The following is an 18,446-nucleotide window of genomic DNA, read 5'->3' on the forward strand; positions in this document are numbered from 1 at the left end:
TCATTTCTACAGAGGTTGTGAAGCGGCTAGGCTTACCGACCACAGCCAATCCACAACCGTACACCATCAGGTGACTTCACCAACAACGAGATCTTCGCGTGAGCCAGTACTATCGCGTTCCATACAACATCAAGCCCTTCATGTATGAGGTATTTTGTGACATTTCTCCCCTTGAAGTCTGTGATGTATTATTTGGACAACCATACTTGTGGAAGCGACATGTTGTGTATGAATCAAGGCCCCATGCTGTTATTATTACTTTGGGAAATAAGTTGTACAGGATATCGAAGGTAGCACCGCCTACTGCCATCTCTTTGGTTACTGCCAAAAAATGCAGTAAGCTCATTTCAAAAACTGAGAATTTTTTTTTCCTGATGATAAGCCCTCAAGGAAAGAAGAAGATGGTGGCCACGACCTCCAGATAGGGCCCCTCCACACAACAACTATAGATGGACAAGGTCGTGGAGGAGTATGAGGACATCTTCACCTCCCCCACAGGGGTTCCTCTGCACTGTCAGGTCAAGCACTCCATTGATCTGACCCCAGGTGCGCCACTACCTAATGGACCAATCTATCGGCACTCCGTGCTGGAGAACGATGAAATCAAGAGGTAGATTCAGGAGCTGCTACAGAAAGGTCACATCCGTCCAAGTTCATCGCCCCATGGGAGCTCGATCGTGTTGGTACAGAAGAAGGATGGGACTTGGAGACTCTGTATTGACTATTGGGCGCTGAATAAGATCACTGTCCATAATAGGTACCCGATCCCATGGATCGATGACCTGCTGGACCAACTGAAGGGGGAAAATATTTCAGCAAGATCGATTTGAAGTCAGGATATCACGAGGTACCAATCGAACCCTCCGATGTGTGGAAGACTGCCTTCAAAGCCAAGGAGGGCCTTTTTGAATGGTTGGTTATGCCTTTTAGATTGACGAATGCTTCTGCAACCTTCATGAGGCTAATGGATGACATCTTGCAACCATTCACCAACTCATTTGTAGTGGTATACTTGGATGACATCCTGATCTTCAGCCAGAGTTGGGAAGAGCACCTCCAGCACATCCAACAAGTTCTCTAAACACTGCGGCAACACAAGTTATGTGCCAATTTGGAGAAATGCACTTTTGGCATGACCCAGGTTCAGTATCTGGGATACATTATTGATGAACAGGGGATGCATGTGGATCTAGCCAAGATCCAAGTCATTTGGGATTGGCCCTCTCCGACCACTCTAATGGAGCTATGCAACTTTCTAGGTCTTTCCAACTTCTACTGCAGGTTCATGTTGGGATTTTCTCATATCACTTGGCCCTTGAGTCAAGTCACCAAGGGAGGAGCAAAAGCAAAATTCTTTTGGTTTGAATCTCAACAAAAGGCATTCACAGAGTTGAAAGAATGCCTCTGCTCGACACCAGTGCTCGCATTGCCAGACTTGCAACAACCATTTGAGGTCGAGACAGATGCCTTTGACTATGCTATTGGGGCAGTCCTTACTCAACACAGGCTTCCAGTCGCATATCATAGTGAGACACTTTCAGACACAGTATGGAAGTATCCCACTTATGACAAAGAGATGTATTCCATTGTGCAAGCCTGCTGACAATGGAAACATTACATTTTGGGGAAGGAAACGGTCATCGACACAAACCACTGACCCCTACAGTTCATACAGACCAAAGGGAATTACAGAATGATCGCCATCAGAAGTGGTCCACATACCTGCAACAGTTCCATTTGAATATCAAGTATAATAAGGGCAACACCAATAATGTTGCAGATTGCCTCAGTCGACCACCGATCATGTCATTAACCACCGTGCTCAACTCTTATGGGCATGAGACTTCTGATTGGCCACTTCTCTACAAAAGCGACCCAAACTTTGGCCACACATACCAGACACTCTTGGAGGGTCAGCATGTTCTAGATTTTCACCTCTAGGATGCCCTGTTATGCCACCTGGGTCACCTTTGTGTTCCTTCAAGCGAGCATGACAAGATGATTTGGGAAGCACACTACAGTCGGGCTGCTAGGAATTTCGGGGTCAAGAAAACGGTGGCAGTACTATAAAAGTATTTCTATTGGCCGAATCTTCGACAAGATGTCGGGAAGTACATCAGATCATGCACTGCCTGTGCCATTACCAAACTGACAGTCAAGAAGCAAGGCCTCTATACCCTGCTGCCTACCCCTAGTACCTTGGGAATCCATCTCCATGGATTACATGTCAGGCCTTCCTTCCACTAAGCATGGAAATGACTATGTTTTTGTGGTCGTCGACAGGTTCCCGAAGATGGCCATTATGGCGGCCTGCAAGAAGAATATCATAGCATAAGCAACTGCTAAACTCTTCTTTGAATGAGTGTGGGTGCACTTTGGGATCCCACAGTCTATCATCTCAAATCGGGATAGCAGTTTCCTCAGTACATTTTGGTCTAGTCTCTGGTCGATGTTGGACACCAAACTCACTATGTCCACAACCTTCCATCCTCAAACTCATGGCCAGACAGAGGTTGTCAACAAGATGATTGTACACATTCTATGCATGTACAACTAAAATCATCCATGCACATGGGATGAGAGCCTCCTCTATGTTCAGCACAGCTACAACCGGGCTCTCCACAGCTCGACTGGCCACAACCCTTTCCAGGTGGGCTTGGGGTTCCAACCACTATGTCCCATTGATGTGGCCATGCCATTTGCAGCTACTCACGGAGATTCAACTCATGTCCAGTCCGAAACAGATAAGGAAAACAACTTCATTGAGCACATCCAACATATTTGCCAGCAAGTCCATGACATTCTGGAGAAATCAAATGCCAAGTACAAGCAGCGACATGATCAACATCGGGTGCCACACAAGTTTCAATTGGGCGACAAAGTCTAGTTGCATTTGCAAAATGAACGCCTTACCGGAGCCTATCAGAAACGCAAACCATTCCGATATGGTCCTTACACCATTACCAAGGCTGTGGGAGACAATTCATTTTAGCTGAACATTCCCCCATTCCTTGGCCTACACCCAGTGTTCAATGTGGATAGCCTTCGACCATACTTTCCACCATTACTAGACACATCCGACATTGTAGAACAGCTCACACCCACAGAGTTAAATCCAGATTTCTTGGAACAAGCTGCAACTGATCAGATCATGGACACACAGATCAAGCACACTTGCCAGCAGAACATCCAACTGTATCAAGTTCTCAAAGCAGGCCAAATCCTTCACCAGGGCAAGTGGCTCACCAGGGACCAAGTTCAATAGAAGTTTCCTCATCTCATGGATGAACTCAACGCAATGGGGACCATTGCTTCCTAAGGGGGGAGGAATGATCCAGGTGGATATTGGTGGTCACCTGCCAAGTCGACTTGGACCCCCACCATTGTTTCTTTCAGCTTTTTAGTTTCCTTAATTGTAGCACAATTTACTATTTTTAGCAGTTTTTCGGGTCCTAAACTTCCAGAGCTGTTTTGAGGCCCTAAACGACGTTTTTTGGGAAAACTGGGAGCAACATTGGTCCATGGGTCCATGGACCATGTTGCTCTTCCCAAAGTTGTATTTCTCAGATAGATCTTTCTAATGAGATACTGTATGCATCAAATAGAGATCGCATGCCAAAGTTACGACCACGGGAAGTTGATGCACCAATTTACCCAAACGGGGCCCACAGTTTGGCATTTCATCTTCTAGGGTTAGGTTTTTGGATGTTTAGGGTTTTCCATTGTTTCTCAACAATAAATAGGCCTTCGAGCCTCATTGTAACACAGTTCAGAGGCATGTAGCCACCACATCTCTTCTCAGAGATAAGCTACCATCACCCTAGCTGTTTATTTCCATTTTTTTATTTGTAAGCATATCTCAGTGTTTTACATTAATGAAACGAAAGATTATTTCCATTGCATATTTGTGTTTATGGTTATCTCTGTAATTTGTTGCATTCCTGTTTAAATCTGGATCACTTGGTTAGGGTTAAATGTGCTTTAGTGCAGGTAGGCCCATGTAAGGGTGCATTTTAGTGCACTTAGGCCCACTTTGACCTGCATTGGGTGAGATTGAGTGAATTCTTCATAGGGTTCTAGGAATATTATTATCCTTTGGAGCATTCTATAATATTACCACACTTATCATCTCCTATGAGCTCGAAATTGGATAGGAAATGAGTTAAGTAACCTCGTATCCTCTCATCCCTTCCTCCATGGTAACTAACTCTATGTTTGAAAGGCCATTCAATGCCCTCATTTATGACCAAACCACCTCCATTTTCCTATAAATTGAGCACTCATCTATGTGATCAAGGGTTTTAGTTTGAGAATTTGTAAGGAGATACTATTGGTGTGAGTTTTTAGATTGTAAGAAAGTATTGTTATGCTATCGGAGTGTTGTGCATTTGATGTGATGTTGGATGGAACTCAAGCTCGAGGAGTAGCATTGGATCAAACTTAATGGTTGTAACTCCTCCTTCTACTTAATAAAGTTGTTTAAACCTTTTCCCATATTCATGTCTTTTGTATGATTATTATATGTGTAAAGGCTTTCGATACCATTTGCTTATATTAGATAGATCTCTTGCTTTCATTGGTTTTTATCTTTTGTTTATGATTGCAGGTACTTGTCGAGCAGATTAAGTTCGAGAAGGAGCGATGAGAGCCATACAAAGGGTACAAAGGGGAAGCAAAAGATAATAAGTAGGTCTCTTGTCTTATTTATCTTTTATGGAAAAAGGTTAAACACTTTAATTCTATTGTTTTACATGTAGCTATCCACCTAGGGAGATTGTGTTGACTCGTAGATGAAAAATTCCACACAACAAATTGGTGACCCCACTGGGGATCGATCATCATTCCGAGTAGTTTACCTTCATCCTAGTACACCCTTTTAGACTTTAATTGCTTCAATTGATCTTGTTTCAGCCTTTTTGAAGTGTTTTTTGCTTAAAATTGTGCTTGAAAGCCCCTATAATGGCCTCTCTGGCACTAGCGCAAGCTTGGTCAAGAGATAGAGTGCTATAGAGCACCCTTGGCTTGAGAATAGTTCTTTGAACTGTACTGTCTCCCATTTAGGGCTGCACTGATCCTCCTTAGGTCAAAAATCCCACCTTTGACTTGATTTTTCCCAAATTTCCTTATGTTTTTTCTTACTAAAAGATCAACGATTGTCGTGTCTCTGAAATCAATTTGTATTTCTCTTCCTAGCACTACTTTGGCCTTGATTGTTTAGTGTTTCTTAAATGATTTCTTTATCACTATCGATTCATTGTCAAAGTTAGATTATAGTCCATTAATCTTTGTTCAAAAGAAAGTGTCCTAAAAGTGTTCTTTTATTTTGAAAAGGAACTGTCATAAAGTCTTCATTCTTGCAAAAAGATTGATTGCTTTTATGTGCATTAGTTTCCTTTTGTTCATCTCAAAATTAATGGAATTGAAAAGAAAAAATTGCATCGTGCATTGAAAAATTTTGTGTGTGCTCATAGGAATAGTTTAGGGAAATTGCATTAGATGTGCTCTTTGTTCTTTGATTAAAAGAATATGATTCCTCTATCCCTAGTAGCTAAGGGTTTCATTGTTCAAATTGAATGGAAAGAATTATTATCATATTAGTTGCGTTCTAGGAATTTCAAAGACATCACATGTTGAACCTTGAAAGGAAAATTATTAAGAAGATCAACTTAAAATTTATCTGAATTAACCTAGTGGAGAATTGTAACTTAACACATAACATTTAGAGGTTCTAGGCTAGAGACATGTTTCAACGTCATTAAACATAGCAGCTATCACTAACTTTTCTACGATACATTCCAAGTGTGATACCTCATTCCATGTACATAAGTATATCATAGCTTGTCCACATACCTTCAGGTATATAGGGTAGTGTTATAGTACGAAAAGTATAAATGAATGCTCTCATTGTGCAATTTCACATTAGACAATGTTAACACTGATTGTGCCTCCACATACTTTCGAGTATATATGGGAGGACTACATTAGGTTTCTTCCCATCCTTAGGTAACTAAGTTAGCTGCCTTGTACACTGTGATCCACCGAACACAACATTAAGAGAGATTGCTTGCATGTATGTTAAGCCCTTGGTTGACTAAGGCAGTATATTGCAGTTCACTATTGCTTGCTAATCATTTTGCCTAGATTATCCCTCTTTTGTTTTGTTATGTTATTTTGATTAAAATAAAATTAATTGACTGCTGATAACATCCTCCATGGTCACTCCTTAGTTCCTCTTAGGTTGAGACATATGGAAACAACTCCGGAGTCCATCGATCAAGGAATTCCTTTTGATGGGAATCCTAGTCCTTTTCCTCCTTTCGGAAATATTGGTGCTCCTTATATGGCTACATTTTCCCTTCTGAGATTTACCATTGGCTTGCAAGTATGGTTGTTTTCAACCTCCTTGGTTAAAAATGTTGTGATTTCTCCGCAATCGAGTACTCCAACTAGACAAAATCAACCTCTAGCTAGTCATAAAGTTGACCCTTTGTCTTCTTCCTCAGTTGTTTCTTCCTCCTCCTCTTCCTCTTTGCCTGGTGAAATTATTGGTACTAGTAACCAAGTGGATAAGGAGAATAAGAAAGGGAAGAAGAAGAAGAAGAAGCAAATTCAGCAAGGGGCAACCAACCAACCATTGCTTCGAATGTAACTTCTGATGAGAAACCGTCCAATAAGCCTCGCAAACTTTGATGTCCTTGCAAACTTCGTATGAATAGTGAGTGACTCCGTCCCTTTTGGTCGAGCCTGCTGTCGCACCCAGCCATCCATTTATTGAACAACTAGCAAAGCGCTCTGTCCCGCTGTTTATGTGTCTCACCTAGCCTCTCCTGCCTGCCAAACTGATTGAATGGCTTTCCTCTCGCATCCTACCACTCGGCTTAGGTCACTAGACACTGAGTTGAAGCTTTGGCTCGAGGCCCCTCTGACCCCTATATACTGCGACTAGTCTTGGATGCTTGACTTGGTTGAAGCTGCTTTGAGCAAGAATTCAATTACTGCTTGAGGACGTTCTTAGAAATTGTTCTGGTATTCCTTAGATCTTAAAAGAATGGTCTTCTCATTCACATCTGTGAGTATGCTTTCCTCTACTGCTTGGCAAGCACTCAGTTCACTGCCACTTATTCCTGTTAACCAGAATATATTGGATTTTAGTAGAGGAACTTGTCTGTTAGGTTGTATTCTATTCTTTCCAAATGGGAGACCGAACACCATCTCCCCAAACCAAACACTATATCCACCTTGCAGATTTAGCCACTCTTCCAATTTATTAATATATATACCAAAATGAGTAGGAGATAGAGGGGAACCTTGCTTAACTCTAATGTCACTTCTAAATCCTTCTAAAATACCTAGTGAGGTTCTAATTTTGACTTTCACTTCTTCATAAAGTCTATGGACAGCGGCTCTATAATGCACATGAATTTCAAGTTCTTCTATTCTATGCCAAAACTTATCCCTAGGGACTGTGTCTGTTGGGTTGGGACACCTTTGTTGCTGAGGGGTTACGCTCGGGCCTGTGGTAGACCCTGTTCAGTGGGAGATCTTCGAGATCGATTCTGGTGGAGAAAGAAGATGGCGAGCAGTGGAAAGATAGAGATCGATAAATTTAATTGTCAGAGTTTTGAGTTGTAGAAACTCAAGATGGAGGATTTGTTGGTGGATAAAGATCAGTGGATCGCAGTAGATCCGAGTACTAAACAAACGGGAGTGTCCGATGAAGAATGGAAGAAGTTGGATAGGAAGGAAAAGTGCATAATATGATTGTGTGTCTTAGATTCAGTATTGCTAAATGTATCAGGGGAAGCTACAACAAAGGCTTTGTGGGACAAGTTAGGGACTTTGTACCAATGTAAGTCTCTAGTGAATAAATTGCTCCTGTGGAAAAAGTTGTATAACCTGAGGATGAAATATGGAGACTCGGTGATCGAGCATCTAAACGCATTTAATACTATGGTAAGTCAGTTAGCATTTGTTGGTATTAAAATTTCAGATGAAGATAAGTGCATCAGTTTGTTGTGTTCTCTACCAGATTCGTGGGATAGTTTGGTTATTGGAATAGGTAGCAATGCAACTGCCTTGCACTTTGATGAAATAGTCTCATTGTTGCTGATGGAGGAGATGAGACATAAAAATGTGGAGAGCCAGAATGGTGATGCCTTGTTTGTACGAGGATGGTCCCAGAACAGAATAAAAAATTAGTCATCGAGTGGGAGAGCTAAATCTAGAGGGAGATCTAAATATCCAGGAAAACCTGTAAAGGTGGTGTGTTGGAAATGCAGAAAGGAAGGGCACTACAAAAGGGAATGTAAATCTAAAGCTCCTGATAAACGAAAGAGATCTGATGATGCTCCTTCTACAGAGGCGAAAAATACCTCAGATAAAGGTGGGGATGTGTACTTGGATTCTTCAAGTACACATGTAGATCATGAGGCATGGTTGATTAACTTGGGTACATCCTTTCACTTCACTCCCCATAGAAAGTGGTTTTGCGAGTATGAGAAATACGATGGTGGTGATGTCTTCTTGGGGGATGACAGGAAGGCTAGAATCGTTGGTCGTGGAAAAGTAAAGTTGAAGTTGCAAGGTGGAAGAGTTATAACACTTCCAAGTGTTTTGCATATTCCTGCATTAGCCAGAAATCTAATTTCTATAAGCAAGCTAGAAGATGCAAGTGTAAAAACAGTGTTCGAGAAAGATACCTACAAGATGGTTCGAGGGGCACTAGTATTGATGCGGGGTGTTTGGACTGGAACTCTGTACAAGTTGCAAGGTAGCACTATTGTTGATGGGTGCAATAGTTCTGTGGTTCCTGAAAGTGGAGCAAAAAATGTAGTGGTCTCTGGAGAGAAGACCATGCTGTGGCATCAAAGGCTTGGACATATTAGAGAGAAGGGCCTTCGAATACTTCATTGTAAAGGTATGGTAGAAGGTATGAGTAATATCTCTTTGGATTTTTATTTATGTGAAAATTGTGTATATGGGAAGCAAAATCGGCTCAGTTTCCCCTCTGGTGGTAAGAGGACGAAACAGATATTAGAGCTTGTGCACAGTGATGTGTTTGGACCTATGAAGGTTCCATCACTGGGTAAGTCTATGTACTATGTATCATTTATAGATGACTTCTCAACGAATACATGAATATATTTCCTTAAGAAGAAATCTGAAGTCTTTGATAGGTTTAAAGAATTTAAGGCTCTGGTGGAAAACCAGATAGAGAAGAAGATAAAGGTGTTGAGGTCAGATAACGGTGGAGAGTTTTGTAGCAAGGAATTTGAATAATTCTGTAAGAAGTGTGGTGTAGCACGACAGAAGACTACTCCATATACACCTTAGCAAAATGGAGTCACAGAAAGAATGAAAAAGACATTGATGGAAAGGGCGAGAAGCATGATCAGTGGTGCCAGGTTAGGACAGGATTTCTGGGCAGAGGCGGTGGAGACAACATGTTACCTGGTCAACAGATCACCTTCATCAGCATTGGAGGATAAGACTCCACAAGAGGTATGGACTGGTAAGAAACCCTCTCTTTCACATCTGAGGTTATTTGGATGTGATGCATATGTACATGTTCTGAAGGAGAAACAGACCAAGTTCGATAGTAAATCTGAAAAGTGCATATGTATTGTGTATAAGGATGGCTTAAAGGGTTATAAGCTTTGGAACTCAGTGACAAGAAAGGTTGTGTATAGTCGAGATGTGGTGTTCAGTGAGGGGAAATATGTTATTAAACATGAAGTCCAACCAAAGGAACCTGAGAAGATAGAGTTAGAGCTAAAGGAGGAATAATTAGACTCTACAGCAGAGGAGGAATCACAAAATGAAGAGTCACAAACTCCGGGTGTGAGAAGATCAGTTCGAGAGAGAAGGCATATAGAAAGGTATAGTCCATCTGCTTTCTATTCAAATTTTGCTTTATCTATTACTGATGATGATCCCAGAACTGTAAAGGAAGTAGTAGATTCAGAGGATGGAAAACTCTGGAAAGAGGCCATGGTTGATGAAATGGCATATTTGCACAAAAATGAGGCTTGGGATCTGGTGGAGTTGCCGGTTGGAAGGAAACCCATTGGCAGCAAATGGGTGTTCAAGAAGAAGACAAATGCAGAAGGAAAGGTGGAGAAATATGAAGCTCGGTTGGTAGTGAAAGGTTATTCCCAGGTGCTGGGAATTGACTTTGGTGATATTTTTTCTCCTGTTGCCAAAGTAACTTCTAGTAGGTTACTTTTATCTATTGTTGCTGCTTTTGATTTTGATGTAGAACAGATGGATGTGAAGACAACATTTCTTCACGGGGATCTGGAAGAGGAGATCTACATGAAGCAACCTGAAGGCTTTGCGGTGAAGGGTAAGAAAGAACTGGTATGCAAGTTAAAGAAGTCATTGTATGGGTTAAAATAGTCACCATGGATGTGGTATCAAAAATTTGATACGTTTATACGGGGACTTGGCTTCACCAGAAGAAAAGCAGATCACTGTGTGTATTTTAAATTAATTGGTGACCGTGTTATTTATCTGGTCTTATATGTGGATGATATGTTGTTGGTTGGAAATGACAAAAAAATTATCTAGGATTTGAAGACTCAATTGTCCTCCAAATTCGACATGAAAGATGTTGGTGCTGCAAACTATATTTTGGGCATGGAAATTAAAAGAGATCGGGCAAAGAGGAAGCTCTGGTTAAACCAGAGGAATTATGTCGAGACAATACTGCAGAGGTTTAATATGCAAGATAGTAAACCAGTGAAGGTTCCTATTCCTGTAGGTGTAAAGCTATCTGTTGAACAATGTCCCAAGACACAAGAAGAGGAAGAGGATATGTCTCGTGTTCCATATGCAAGTACAGTCAGTAGCTTGATGTATGCAATGGTATGTACTAGACTAGACATTGCACATGCAGTGGGAGTATTGAGCAGGTTTATGTCAAAACCAAGGAAGGAGCATTGGACAACAGTGAAGTGAGTTTTCAGGTATTTGTGTGGCACTAGTGATTATGGTTTGTGCTACCAAGGAAGACCAGGATTTTTTTTTTTTTGAATATCCATGGCTTTGTTGATGCAGACTGGGCTAGAGATCTAGATCAGAGAAGATCTACAAGTGGGTATGTGTTTAACCTGTTTGGAGGTGCAGTCAGTTGGATGAGTAAGAAACAATTTGTAGTGGCACTATCAACTACAGAGGCAGAATACATGGCAGCCACTCATGCAAGCAATGAAGTAGTTTGGTTATAGAGATTGTGTTCAAGTATGGGGTCAGTATAGGGAGCTATAAGGATAGACTGTGACAGCCAAAGTGCAATTTTCTTGGCAAAGAACCCTCCTTATCATTCAAAGACAAATCAAATTGATGTTCAGTATCACTTTGTGATGGATATTATAGAAGACAAAAGGGTATTGTTGGTAAAGGTGGACACTTTGAAGAATACTGCAGATGCATTGACAAAATCTGTGAGCTTTGAGAAGTTCTCTTGGTGTAGAGAAACAATGGGCATTTCTAGGCTGGAAAAATGACTAATCTCTCCTGTGACCCCCTATGGAAAGAAAACGACAAGTGGGAGAACGTTGGGTTGTGTTATATTCTTTCCATGACTAACCTATGTAGGTTGGGTAAACCTACCTATATTAGGTTGGGTGGACCTACCTATGGTTTGCGGTCCATGGTTTTGGACATGATGGTTTTTGGTCCATTGTATTGGATGCTTCGACATGTATAAATATGTATTGTAACATTGAAAGGAATATAATGAAAAATCAAGCTGGTAGTCTCGGTTTGGGATCTAGGGGAAAATCTCTATGTATATGTGCTTTATGTGTTATGCTCTCACATTGTTTATTTTCTGTGTTTTACAATTCATATGTAGGTAATTTCTGTATGGGGTTAAAACCTACACAGTCAACATTTAGGGATCCTTCCTTAGTTACCTATTAGTTTGGGAGGGAAAATTGTTTATCTCAATCTGATGGTAGTCCTAGGCCCTTTACATTACAATTTACTTCTTGGTCGCCACTATGTTTATGACATGGAAGCTATTGTTTCGACACTCTTTTGAGTGATGTGTTTCTCGCATGAAGGCAAAATTATCATCATTGACCAACTTTCATTTCCCGGTCCAAATATGGCTTCCAGTCAACCATCTTCCCTAAATGGTCCTTTTGTCCCAATGGTATCTTCCCCGCCACGGGTCAATTATGTGGCAACGCGTTCCATGCCTACATCAACAGACAATCAATTCCGTGATGTTGTACATTATGTACCGGAGGCATTGGAAACAAATCGCTCTGATGATCCCTTCGAGAGCATTGTTCTCCCATCTAATGAGAACCTCTTGGAAGTCATTACCTCTTATGGGTCATGATCAAAGGTCCCAGAGCATAGTTCCTTGTCTTGTGTCAAGCTCATTAAAAAATGAAACAAGGAATATGAGGAGAGTTCTTTTACTGTGTCAACCTCGTTAAAAAATGAAACAGGTCCTAGAGTATAGTTCCTTGTCTTGTGTCAAGCTCATTAAAAAAAGGAAACAAGGAATATGAGGAAAGTTATTTTACTCTATCAACCTCATTAAAAAATGAAAAAGCTCCTTGAGCATAGTTCCTTAACTTGTGTCAAGGTCATTAAAAAATGAAACAAGGAATATGGGGATAGTTCTTTTACTATGTCAGCCTCATTAAAAAATGAAATAGGTCCCAGAGCATAGTTCCCTGTCTTGTCTCAAGCTCATTAAAAAACGAAACAAGGAATCTGAGGAGAGTTCCTTGTCTTGTGTCAAGCTCATTAAAAAATGAAACAAGGTCCCTGAGCATAGTTAAAATTTTAGTATCTGATTAAATCTCTTAAAATCCCAGTCAAGTCTTTCACTTGATCTCATAAATGAACCTTCATTCCATCCACCTGATAGCTAGAGTAGTCTACTTAGGAGAATGTAATGAAGCCTTGGGGGCATGCACCTAGAATTGAGTCATCATGTTGGGGGCATGTAAACAAATTTCAAGCATAGTTTTGTCTTGTTTCAAGCTTGTGTAAAAATGAAACTGAATCCAAGCATAGTTTTTCGTTTCAAGCTTGTGTAAAAATGAAACTAAATCCAAGCATAGTTTTCATTTCAAGCTTGTGTAAACATGAAACTAAATCCAATCATAGTTCCCCATGGTTCAAGCTTCTATAAAAATTAACCCATATTCATTTTAACCATCATGATTTACATTCTATCAACCTCTTCTATCAGATAAGCCTTGGTTTTTCTCCTTCCATCGTCATTATCTTCTTGGCCGATCATATGCTTTCACTTGGTTGTTTTACCCTTTTTGAGGAAAAGTTGCAATGAGTGGTATTATTAGCCAACTTCTTCACATAAATAAACATGTTTTAAGAAGTTACAACATCACCGGAACCAATTTCTATCTTAGACACCATTCATTCCTCTAAATGGAGTCCTCTTTAAGCTCTTTTCAGACTCCAAAATATGAAAAAATTGTCTAGCATTTGTCCTTTTCAGCTCATTAACGGATGGGAAACGACATCTACTCTGTATAATTTTAACCCTTTTCTGGACTGACATAGATTATTTATGAAAAAGGAATACGTTGATTGAAAATGGTCATTAGGTTCTCTCTCATATTATTTTACACTTTTTCAGACTTGAGAGACAAACTTACAAAAAAGAACTCATGTGGTTTTCTTTTTCTCCTTTTCAAACTCTCTAAACATGAAAAGGACCAAGTTATCATTGTCATTAAACTTGTTAAAGCATAAAATAGCAACAAACTTGTGCATCATGACAACATCGAGTTTCACTTTCACTAGACTCATTCAAAAATCACATAGCAATGGATTCACCCAAAGGGTGGAATTATACAACAAGAATATGTTATCCTCATCAAGCTTGATAAAAAATAAAGAGGTACTAGTCAACAATGACCGGGGAAAATGGGAAAAGGGGTAAACGACTTAATGGCAACAGGTCACTCTTGAACATGACACTTTCACTTCATCACTATGACTACCTGGGTTGGGTTATCTGCTGATGGTCATCATACCTTGGTCTATCATGCCATCCATTACTTTGGTTTTGGGTCAATGCTGCCAATTCATTCATTGTCGCTGACATGTTCAAGAGAAGTCACTAAGTTAAATTCATCCTTTGCAATACTCATAAACCTTCATTTTCATGACCGCCATTCCTGAACCTTGTGCCATCAGCCACATTTTGTCTCCAAAAATCATTACACATTTCATGTCAATGATGTGGGATACATCAAGGCCCTCCTGCGATGAGTGACTCCTTGTCGACATCAACATATTATCCAAGAAGTTGACTTAGAAACACCCTTTAAGTACCTTAAGGCTTGCATACATCAATGGGAATTTTCTCGCTTTTGGCAATAGGTTGACATCACTGGCCCTCAACTGAAAGACTTCGTATGGTGTTCAACATCAAAACATCCATTCACACCATGCAGAATGTACTGCAATACCTTCAGAATCATTATCGTTAGGTGACCTCTCTCGCATCTGTTAACGTCTTACATCATCGGCTGGTAATCAGATGGTGTCTTACCACGTTTGACTTCATATCACATAATCACATGGTTAGAATCGTACTTGTGCGAACAATTGAATGAGATAAAAGGCCCTGGATCTAGTTTCATCCATCCGGGTTGCGATTTCAAGAAAGTGCCAAATCATCCGTACAATGGCTTTACATAGATGGTCATCCTATCATGGATCTATATCTATAGAAGACTATCTATGTACATGTAATGAAAAGTTTATATGTTGAGCATGGGTATGCCTTCCCTCAGAAATTCATGAAAAATCCAAAATATCATGATATTATGTATGGTAATTGATGCAAGTCACCATCTGCTTTGAAACCTCCTCATCACATCGTAAAGCATATCACTCGACATTACCATTTTTGACTTCATGCTTTGGGGGCAACTGTTATAGGTCCATTCGGGCACATCACTCCCAAAAATTATATGAATACTATTAGGGCTCATCAAACCCTAATCCAGTTGCTACATGCCCTAGACAAGTCATCACTTTGAATGCCTCCTTCCCTGAAAGTTTCCTAGCTCGAAGCCCTCCATAAATGCCTCCTTGAGGGACCAGCACAACCTTGGAAGGGGTAAATGCACTTCAATGCAAGTAGGCCCATGTAAGCGTTCATTTTAGTGCACTTAGGCCCACTTGGACCTGTGATGGGAGAGATTGAACGAATTCTCATAGGATTCTGGGAATATTATTATCTTCTAGAGAATTCTAGAAGATTCCCACACTTATCATCTCCTATGAGCTTGAAATTGGATAGGGAATGAGCTAAGTAAGCTCCTATCCTCTCATCCCTTCCTCCATGGAAACTAACTCTAAGTTTGGAAGGCCATCCTATACCCTCATTTATGACCAAACCAACTCCATTTTCCTATAAATTGAGAACTCATCTAAGTGATCAAGAGTTGGACTTTCAGAATTTGTAAGGAGATACTATTGGTGTGAGGTTTGAGATTGTAAGAAAATATTGCTATGCTGCCAGAGTATTGTGCTTTTGATGTGATGTTGGATGGAACTCAAGATAGAGGAGTGACATTAGATCGGATTTCATGGTTGTAACTATTCCTTCTACTTAATAAAGTTGTTTACACCTTTTCCCATATTCTTGTCTTTATGTATGATGATTATATGTGTAAATTCTTTTGATTCCATTTTCTTATAGTAGATAGATCTCTTGCTTTGGTTGGTTTTTGTCTTCTGTTTACGATTGCAGGGACTTTTTGAGCTGATTAAGTTCGAGAAGGAGTGACAGGAGCCATACAAATGAGACAAAGGGAAAGAAAAATATAACAAGTAGGTCCCTTGCCTTATTTATCTTCTATAGAAAAAGGTTAAATGCTTTAATTATGTTGTTCTAGGTGTAGCTCCCCACCTAGGGAAATTGTGTTTATCCATAGATCCAAAATTCCATGAAAGAATGAAACTAATAATCTACTCCATGGTTTTTAAAATTGAAAAATCAACATCTGTTTTGCAAGCAAGAAATTTCCAAGACATTTGAGATTAATACTAGATCAACAATCAAGATCCACCCAATTCCCTAATGTAAAACTTTACATCTCATTAAACACTAAACTTATTTTAATAAAAACCACTTCACTTTAAAATGAAATCTCTTTATAAAATATAAGCTTACATTTAATCAAGGGTTTGGTTGGAATGTATGGAACCTTCTCATCTATGGAGATATATTGAAGCCTTGGCCTAGACACAGAGGCATATTTGAACCAACATCATCAAATGCCTTATTATATAAGTATTGACAAAAACAACCTCCTTAATAAAATGTAGCAATGGTCAGCTTTGATAAATGGAATGATCGTCTTAAAATGCACATATATGTGCCCAACACATCCAATTCATATACCAATTCAAAAAATGCACCTTATGGAGAGCACCACACATGGATGCACATATCACAAATAAACTTCACAGTATTCATTCCACCAACACACATACTAGAATAGAGCATGGCCATATGCAATGGTCTTGAACACAAAGCTTTAATTGACAGTAAGCAGTTTTAATTACCAATGCACTAGAGTTTCGACTAGGTTACATACTAAACAATGCACTAGAATCAACGCTTCAACCATTCACCAGCATATATAGAAGTCATTATGGCATGCACCATTCCAACGAGCTGACTTCTAGGTTCCAACCAATGCTAACAAAGTGCTCAATGTAGAGAGAACATTCAATGCAGCTCCAACAAGTATACATAGTTAATACTTGACCCTTGGATCCAAACAAAAATGACTAGCATTCATACCACATATACCACACGACATTTAACAATACATCATAACCGAAATTACCCACAGAGAAAATATCATCGTTCAACCAAATGCACCAAGGATTGGTTCTAAGAAGAGGAACTAACACTTAATAAGAGTACTAGTACACATATTTTTAACAACACACCAATGCACAAGTTTCAAGAGAGGCTAAGACGGCTCAACATTCCATCGCACCTTCCAACTTCAACCCATAATCTTGGGTATAGTTGAATGCACTCAGTTTATAAAAACCAAGCCAAGCTCAATGAAATTAGTTCAATGCATAGTATAGGATACTTCATTCCAGCAAATTCACATTAAAGAATACATCAACACATACCATGACCATATAACCCAACATATACCAACACTCCAACTCAAGTATAACACCAGTCTTTGACCAATGCAACAACCGACATGAACACACAACTTTAAAACTCTTCAACTATGCAGTTATTAAATCTCCAAATCCATGATCAAAACTGTTCCAAAAATAAAAGAAAAAATGAGTATGTTTGCAAGGATTTGTTTGAAACGATGAAGTGGTAAGTGAGATATTGGTAAAACAGGGCCGAATTTTGAATCTTGGAAGAAGCAATGGCAGGTTTCTGAAATTATGATGAATTAATGAACACTACCTTGCATCTCCACTGTCAGCTAATTAGATTGCATTGGGACTTTGGACATATTTTTGACATAGGCCAAGTTATAGGAGAATTATGTAGTAATGGAAAATAGTACAAGTTACAGCCATAATTACCAAATTCGACACAGGATTTTGCAATGACTCATGAATCAACCAAGAAAAAACTCAGCACAATGAAACATACAAGGGTTTTAACAAAACTAATCATTCATAGATTATAGAAGGTAGATAGCCAAGTATATCACACATCATACATAATAAAATCACTAATGACCATCATATCTATTGCCATAATTCAAAGCTCTCTTGTGCCTACCCTAGCCACTACCCTAGTAGTTTCAGCATTGGCGTAGTTATCATGTGAAAATGTGAAAACCTTACTTGTTGTGCTTCAAGTTCAATGCCCTAGTAAGAAACCCTTCACAAAAAACCCGAGGGTAAACAATCACTAAAATGAAAAAAAATAAAAAAATTATAGTCTCACTAGGAAAATTATTTCTTTGACTCGGGTTCATTGGTGGGTTAATCCACTTCATGGGTTGATTCTCCAGTTTTTACTATTTTCCCTCAACTCAGATATAAGGTACCGCCAGATCATATCCAAACCAACCTATTTTAGATGCAGGTTTCCTAGACTCACTAAGTCTTGTTAATATGTCAACAACCATTTTATAACTTCCTCCTTGTGATTTTGGCATGCCTATAGTTGATAAAAACTTCTTTTGCTTCTGAAATGTGAGGGGCCTATGGTTAATTCCAATTTGATATACAAAAGTTATCTTGTTCATTTTTCTGGAGGAAATATTAGAGAAATGTTAATGATCACACATACAATATAAAAATAAAAAGGTACATGATGCTAAGGATACCATGAAAATACTACTACAGAACTTGAAATTGTACAAGCTTATAGATTTGGGGCTGCATCACTAGTCTTCAAGCACAACATTCATGTAGTAACACTATACTTGGGG

At 39.5% G+C, this 18,446-nt stretch overlaps 1 pseudogene; it reads right to left on the reverse strand.

The window, feature by feature from the left end:
• Positions 1-18,446, reverse strand: part of LOC149244495 (potassium channel KAT2-like) — a 29,010-nt pseudogene that overhangs the window by 3,681 nt on the left and 6,883 nt on the right.

Source organism: Pinus tabuliformis, chromosome 8 (assembly GCF_031772625.1).
Source record: "Pinus tabuliformis cultivar Carrire ecotype Pingquan chromosome 8, CPIR1, whole genome shotgun sequence".
Taxonomy (NCBI): Eukaryota; Viridiplantae; Streptophyta; class Pinopsida; order Pinales; family Pinaceae; genus Pinus; species Pinus tabuliformis.